The sequence below is a fragment of the Mandrillus leucophaeus genome, unplaced genomic scaffold, assembly GCF_000951045.1.
Source record: "Mandrillus leucophaeus isolate KB7577 unplaced genomic scaffold, Mleu.le_1.0 Scaffold297, whole genome shotgun sequence".
NCBI lineage: Eukaryota > Metazoa > Chordata > Mammalia > Primates > Cercopithecidae > Mandrillus > Mandrillus leucophaeus.
In genome coordinates, this window is record NW_012103109.1 from 1177618 (window position 1) to 1185293 (window position 7676).

At 48.2% G+C, this 7676-nt stretch overlaps 1 long non-coding RNA gene across 1 annotated transcript in view; it reads right to left on the bottom strand.

Moving 5' to 3' along the window:
- LOC105544052 overlaps nucleotides 1-2046 on the bottom strand; it is a 16677-nt gene extending 14631 nt beyond the window's left edge. The window contains exons 1-3 of the long non-coding RNA XR_001006709.1: nucleotides 2014-2046; nucleotides 1758-1981; nucleotides 803-889 (exon numbers count right to left, since the gene is read on the bottom strand). This is a non-coding gene — a long non-coding RNA (uncharacterized LOC105544052). The remainder of the gene's footprint in view (nucleotides 1-802; nucleotides 890-1757; nucleotides 1982-2013) is intronic.
- Between the last annotated feature and the right edge of the window lie 5630 nt (nucleotides 2047-7676).

Genomic DNA, 7676 nt, shown 5'->3' on the forward strand with positions numbered 1-7676 from the left:
TTTTTCCTTAGGGGGAAGTCTACTGATAATGGAGAAAGAAGATACCCCACTTCTGGCCGAGCACGGTGGCTCATGCCTGTAATCCCAGCACTTTTGGGAGGCCGAGGCGGGCAGATCACGAAATCAGGAGATTGAGACCATCCTGGCTAACATGGTGAAACCCCATCTCTACTAAAAATACAAAAAATTAGCCTGGCATGGTGGCAGGTGCCTGCAGTCCCAGCTACTCCGGAGGCTGAGGCAGGGGAATCGCGTGAACCTGGGAGGCAGAGCTTGCAGTGAGCCGAGATCAGGCCACTGCACTCCAGCCTGGGTGACAGAGCAAGACTCCGTCTCAAAAAAAAAAAAAGATAATCCCTCTTCCATATTGTTGCATGTACAATATTCAAAATGCACATTTAATGAATGAACTGGTAAATGTGACTGTGTGAGAGAGTATGCATAAGACACAACTATATGACCCTGTTGGTGGTGCTTTTTACTTGTATGTTGGTTGGCTCATTGCATTCACAAGAATGTATTTTACAGCTGTATTCAGACTGCCAACCAGAAAAATGCAAAACAGTGTTACATTTACATAAGAATGGGTGAGTCTGAGAGTAATTAAAATATTTTCTTCTTTTATTTTTCCACGTATTTATGAATAAGATATTATTCCTTACATTTAAAAAATGTAAAGAAAGTTCCATGTGATCAAATATCTGAGTGATAAATGAAAACTATGATTTTAAAAAATATTTCTCAAATACTTGCATAGTTTGAAATGTGAAAGTGAAAAACAAAAAACAAAACAAAAACTCACCAGTCTGACTAGAAGGAAATATCCTGCTGCCTGTGTTGGCTGGATGGTGGGCAGCACAGATGCTTGTGTGTCCGTCCAGGGCTGGGCCTGCAGGGAACAAGCCAGAGACAAAAAACAGTTTTGCTTTCCTCTTTCTTTTTTTTTTTTTTTTTTTTTTTTGAGACAGGGGTCTCACTGTGTTACCTAGGCTGGTCTCGAACTCCTGGACTCAAGTGATCTTCCCACCTTTACCTCTCAAAGTGCCTGGATTACAGGCCTGAGTCACTGCTCTTGGCCACACTTTCCTCTTTACTGTAGGAAAAAAACGTAAAAGGATAAGATTGATGATAAATGGACTTGGTGATATTGACGAAAAGGAGAAGAGGGCCTACATTTGCCTGGACCCCAGTCCTGTGTACACTGATCAGGGCTTCTCCCTACATGCAGAATGCCAGCCCCTATTCAAGAGACATGGAAAGGCCATGACAAGGCTATCGTTTTAGAGAGAGGGAGAGAGGGAAAACCCAGATTTCTCTGCGAACTCTTCCAATCTTTTTGACAAGTACTTCAAATTTTTAAAATACTGTGGGAACCTCACAAACATTTTTGTGTCCCGTCTGGTTCGCTGGTCACCAGTTTGCGCCCTCTAGATGCGCACTGGATCCGTGGTGGGTTTGTCATTTTCTGAAGCTCTCACGGCTGCTTTGAAGCCTCAGTTTGTCGTGTATGCGGGCGAGGAACCGGGCAGGTGGGTGGGTCCTGCGTGGGTGCTGCCTGGGTGTGCTCTGCTCCAGCATGCGTCGGTCGAGTGTGAGTGAGAACACGTCTGTGAGCGGTCAGGTGAACCGGGTCTAACCTGCCCGGGTGGGGTGGTAGAAGAATAGAAAATGGCCTGTGAAAATGAAGGTTTCTCTTAATTGCCTCCGGACGCCTGCAGTCCCCCCAGCCTCTTCTCTGGGACTAGGCAGCCACCCACCCGCTATGACCAGCCCGAGCACGGGACGGGACTGGCTTTGGTACCTCTTCTGGTCCGGGCGCAACTGGATTCAGCACTAATGCCGGACCTTACCCCAGAGGAGCGCTGGACCCCCGCAGGAGTGGCAGGCTGCCCGCTGCTGGCCTAAGGACTGGCACCCCCTCTCCCAAAGCTGTTGCCATGGCCACAGGGGACGTTTGATGTGAAGCGCGACTCCCCCCTCCCTCCACACACACACACACACACACACACACACACACTCGCTTTCTCCGCTTGCCTTCAGGATGACGTCATGAACATCCTTGGCCCTGACAGGCCACCCGTGGGTTGGTCTCGGCTTTAAAACAGCTGTTCTCCCCTGGCCCGGCAGCCGCGGCGACTGTGTTTGCACCCGGAGGACCATGCCAGGACTACAGACCCGGCCAGGACTGACGGCCTCAGAGAGGCAAGTATTCAAGGGGCACTTCACAAACAGCTTCCTCAAACCCCATCACTTCCTCCGCACTGCGCTGCTGCTTGCACTGCGGCTCTTGCGGGGAAGCAAAGTGCCGGCAGCTGGGTTGTGAGGGGCTTTCTTCCAGAAAGAAGCGGAGAGCAAGTGGTCTTCCTCCCTAGCCGTGGCGACCCATGCCAGGTAAAATCCCAGCCGAGGTCACCCGTCCAGTTCTCTCCTCCAGGTCAAGGGCTTGGGACTGGAGGAGCAGCCGACTGGAGCTGATATTCGGGAAGCTAAGCCTGAGGCTGCTCTGGAGGGCCGGGGAAGCGAGCGGCCAGGCTTGGCACCTGCCAAATGTGCCATGCCAAAATGAAGAGGACGGCAAGCGACTCTGGAGCCCAGCAGGTCAGCGCTCCTAGGGGATGCTGGGCGGGCTAGAGGTGTGGGGGCGTCTCGTTCCAGTACCCGCCCGGGGCGACGCGGAAACCCGGCTTGCAGTTTGTTTCGCTCGGTCCGGCGCCCAGTAGGAGAAAGACTGTCCCACAGCCTCGCGGTAGCAGGCTCTCGCAACCCAGCCGCCCCAAGCCCGCCGCCGCCGCTCCTCCCGCGCTTCTCGCCCCTGATTCTAGATGCAGCTGACTTGTTGCATGCAGAAGAGCAGCTGGGTTCCGCGTTCCAAGCCTCTCCTCTTTGCTTTGCCTGCCACCAAATCTGAGCGCCAGGAGTCCGGGGACTCTGCCAGACAGCACCCAGAGAGCCCAGAACAGCAGGAAAAAATGTGAAAAGTACCAGAAGACCACTGGGTAATCGCCCCAGTGCAAAGGGCCCTTCTTCCTACCCACCGCAATTGCGGCAAATAATTCCAGCAAGGGGAATGAGAGGCGCCGGGGATTGCGCCCTGGGGGAGCCCTATCTGCTGAAAGAGAGCGTCTAATGCGGTTGCTTCCTAGTGTATAGCCTTTCCACTCCGCGGACCAAGCGCTCTCCTTCGAGTTGCTACCCGCTTGGAGTTGGCTCAGAATCAGGCTGCTAAATGTCCCTGGAGCCCCTCCCCCAGCAAATCCGAGCCTCCAGCTTCAGCACCAGAGGCTGGACAGCGCCCCGACCCTAGGGTGCCGATGGTCTGTGCCTGCGCGCGGCTCGGCCTCCCAGCCCCACGCCACTTGCGCTCGCGGCCCCTCAGATCCCACGCGGAGGAGGTCGGGAGGTGACACAGGTTCGTGGAAGAAGGCGGGATTCATCTTCCTCATTTCTCCAGGGATTTAGGTATGGGAATCTAGGAGAGCATTCTCTCTCGCCCTGGCTACGACCAGTGGAAAAACTTGGCGCCAAACGCAGGCAATGGTGCTGGGAGCAGAGGAACGATTGCAGGCGGTGAGCAAAGGGGCAAGCGGGACAGAGGATCTACTGCGAGCCCCAGGCTCTGGTGTTCCGTGAAAAATCGCCACATTTAAATCCTGCGCTCCCCCGCGCTCCCTCTCGCTCTCTCCCCTTTCTTTTTTCCCTTCCTTCCTTCCTCCCCGCGGTCTCTGTACGCCTTAATGAGAATGAGTGAAAGGGAAAGAGTGGGGTGGAGGGAGAAGATATTGAAGCCGAGGTAAGAAGCACATTTTATCTAGGTCTCAACACTCAAGCGTGGATGAAATCTGTCCAAAAAGAACATCAAGGTACCCGTTTTTTACCCAAAGGAGCCCAAAGTGACCTTTGTATGAGGAGCAAAGATGATTGTTTGACCAACAAGGGGAACCGCGGAGGGAGAGACGCTATCACAAAAGGGCAAACGGAGGCGGAGGAGGAAGAGAACGGACAGGGCTTCAGGCACTAGCATGGTTACCAGGCAACCAATCGCAGCCCCTGCCTCCTGTTGCCTTGGTTACGGTGGGTGGAGGGGCTTTGGCCACTGATTATCCATGAAGACCTAGATTATTTAAAATATCTCCTGGGAAGCCCCTGCCTTCTCCGGGCCAGGTGAGAGGCGCACTGATCCCGCATAAGGCCCCGTCTGGGGAAATCCTGGAAGATGTTTGTTGTTTGTTTGTTTGTTTGTTTTTCTTTTAAGTCAAGGCGCATAGCAAAGCAACTTACCTTGCCACGACTACAGTCCTCCCCTCCCCCGCTCCACCCCACTGGCTTCATTTCTCCAGGATTTACAATTTGGGCTTTTATATTTTTCATTTAGTCCTTTATACTGGAGGAGCTGAGTTCCTGTCCCCATCCTCTCTTTTTCCCCCTTAAAATGAGAAAAAAAATTTGCTTTTTATGAATGAACAGGAGGGAAACAAGGAAATTGTCCAAGGGTGTCTACTATAGAGAGAAGCTTTCTCCCTGGTTTAAGAGTCATCCCTCCCCCCACTAAACCACTTCCCTCAGGGGAGAGGGGGCTGAATTCTGGATTACCCTCACTTCTCACCTTGCCCCATAGACCACATAGAAAGCACAGGCAGAGGGAAATGTGTCTCCCTTAGCAAATGGACACTAGCATCACTCTCATTTGATTCCTCAAGATTCTCTCCTCTTTTCTTCCTCCCCAGCATTGCCTTCATAATTAGCAAATACAGCACCTGAAGCTTCTAACCCTCTGAGTTTTTCTGTTTCCCTTGATTGACAAACACTGTCAATCAATGTTTCACCTGTCAGCCTTGCCCTGCCTGTGTTCATTTGAAACATCTGGGTAGGAAATTATTTCACTCATAATTTTCGAAAGGCAGCTGTAGCATTCTCAGAATGATTTCAGAGGAAATTGCTAGCAAGTTACCAGAACAGCCTGTGCTCTGTGCACTATTTCACCTCAAATATGTCTGTTTAAGAGCCATGAACTTTCTCTTTTCCAAAAAACAACAACAACAACAAAAAGAACTTTGTTTTAAACTGAGGTATTACTTGACAACACAGGAATGGAGAATATTTCCGTTTCAGGCAGTAACTATAATATGGTTATCTGTGATGCCCTGCACCAGTAAACACACATGTCTTTTCTTTTTTCATCTTGTTCTCTTCTTTTCTCTCCATTTCCTTCATTTATTATTAATGTAAAAATTTTTGATCATTGTAATTTCAGCATAAGTTTAAAAGGTCAAAAATTCCCTCAGTGAACTGACTTGATAGTTTTGGGGGTATTTACATTAAAATGCTTTTCTCTCACATGTTACTATAGAAACTTCCCTTTAGATCAGACCAGACAGCTGGTCTGCTTTTTGTACTTTTCTTCCCAAAGAAGTGCTTTCCTTTATGAATTCTCTGTGGCAGCTATCATTGATTACATCAGTAATGTCCCATAGCAACAGTTGGCTTTTTTTTTTTAAATTATTATTCACTTTCTGCTTATTTTCTTTATGGACAAAGAGTCTACTTTCCTTTCAAGAAGATAACTGAGCTCTTATTGGCTGGAAAGGAAGAAGCATTCTTTCATTGGTTGGTGTGTATTGCCTTGTCAACCAATAAGAGGATGCCATTTATCCTTTTCTGACTAGCTGAGTGAGCAGGGTGCACAGAAGGATTGAATCTGCCTTAGTTCCATCCAGTAGCAAAGGATAGAACTCAGAGTACTGGACTCAGGATCTGCAATTGACTTTGGCTAATCCAGATTGCACTGACTTGCAAGGATCACGTTTTTTACCTACCTATTCATAGCTTACTTCAACGTACCTGCCTTATACATTGTCCTATGGCTTTTTTCCCCTTCATTTTAGGAGATACTATGATCATCTTTCCAAGTCAGTGCAGGTTATTGTTACCAGCACACTGAGGGTCCAGAGAATTTTGTGATTTCCCCTAAAAGTAGATAATTGGCCCTCATTATTAGAGATGTGGTGAAAACTTTTGGAGATGAAGATGGAAAGCTAGAAGTTGAAAGAGCTGCATTGCGTGTGACGCAGAATGGATATCTCAGCTTTTGGATTCACGCTGCTCAGCTCTCAGCTTTGGTGTTTTGTGTTTGGTATTTGGTGTCCTCTCCACTTTGATTTTTATTTGTTTGTTTTTCCACTTTCATTCTTCAGAGCTGCGCTTTCGGCCCGAATTTTCAGTGACAAATAGAAAAGCTGAATGGATGGAGACAATGACTCTCTAATTCAGTGTAAGAGCTGACTCATCGCTTCCCAGGAAGACTTGTTGCAGGTAGGTGATGGTGATCCTGGAACTGGAGATTATCCCAGTCCTTTGTCGCATTGGCAATGGGCAAGTCTGTTTATTTTTCTCTTTTTTCCTGCACCGAATAGTCTTACTCAGGGATGCTGGCATTGGTCCCCACTTCCCTAAAAATAGGGGAAGTCAAAGTTCTTTCCCTTTCAGAACAGAAACTCTCTGATAACAGCCTGGAAGAAGCCTTAACGTGAGTACAGACCACTTCAGTCAGTCTTTTTTTGGTTCTTGGCAGGAGGGGATACTGGGAGTGGATAGATGCCTGATCATCATGGTGCTGTCAAGAGCCATATTCTTTATTGGCCCCATCTGTGCCAGAGGTCAGCAGTACCATGAGCCCTAGTGCTAGACTATAAGCCCTTCAATATTAGGAGCTATGTCTTGTAGCCCTTTGATTCCCTCAAACTCAGTTGTGCTTAAAGTAGGGCTGAACAAATGTTTGAACTAAATCCTACTGGCTAGTATTCAGACAAATAGCTTAACTTCTTCTTTATGAGAATGGTAGCTCTAGACCTGGACCCTCCCCCTCCAAATCAAAAGCTTCATATTCCCTAGCCCTCTTCACAAAAGATAAATTAAGGCTCAGTTAATTGTTACCATGGTAACATGGAGTGGCCACATTGAGGATCCCCATCATCCATTACTGTCATGAGGTAAAAGAGAGGAGGGGTTTGGGATCATTGTAATGGAGGAAACCATGGAAACAAGTGTTGCTAAGGGAACAGCTCTAAATTCAGAGGAAAGAAATTAGAAGTGGGGAGTGGAAGTTGGTGGGCTCAAGGGCAGGTCATTTTTTCAAGATACATTTCTTTGAGACTATAGCAGCCTCTTTTATTGCTTGCTTGTTCTCCCAATTCAGATAGAGCCCAGAATTAAAGAATTTTGAAAACTAGGGCCACAGTCAAGTCAGTTCAAGTTCATCTTCATTGGCTTTGTAAGGAAAAAGCCAACGAAAATGGATTTACCCTGTTCACACCTCGCAGTCCTACTGTGTCTCTGAACTCTGCTTCTTTGCCAACCAGTTTCATTTATCACAGGCCAGGCTGCATGCGAGGCACCGGGAAGAATAATGAGCAAGAGTCCCTGCTCTCATAGTGAGCTTCTAGCAGGGCAGTGGTTTGGATGGTGGCTTTAGAGCCAGGGTTGCTCATGTAAGCTAGATCAGTCAGTCCTGCAAGGTGACATCCAGAGAGATGCTGTGGTTCTCTCCAGACTCTCTTTGTGGTGCATTTTGGCTTATCTATTACTTCTTGAAGTTTATTTGCCAGCTCCCTAAGAAAGGGCTATTTTTCCTAGAAATACCTAGGGTGCTAAGCTCTCCTATTAACTAAGGGGTTACCTTA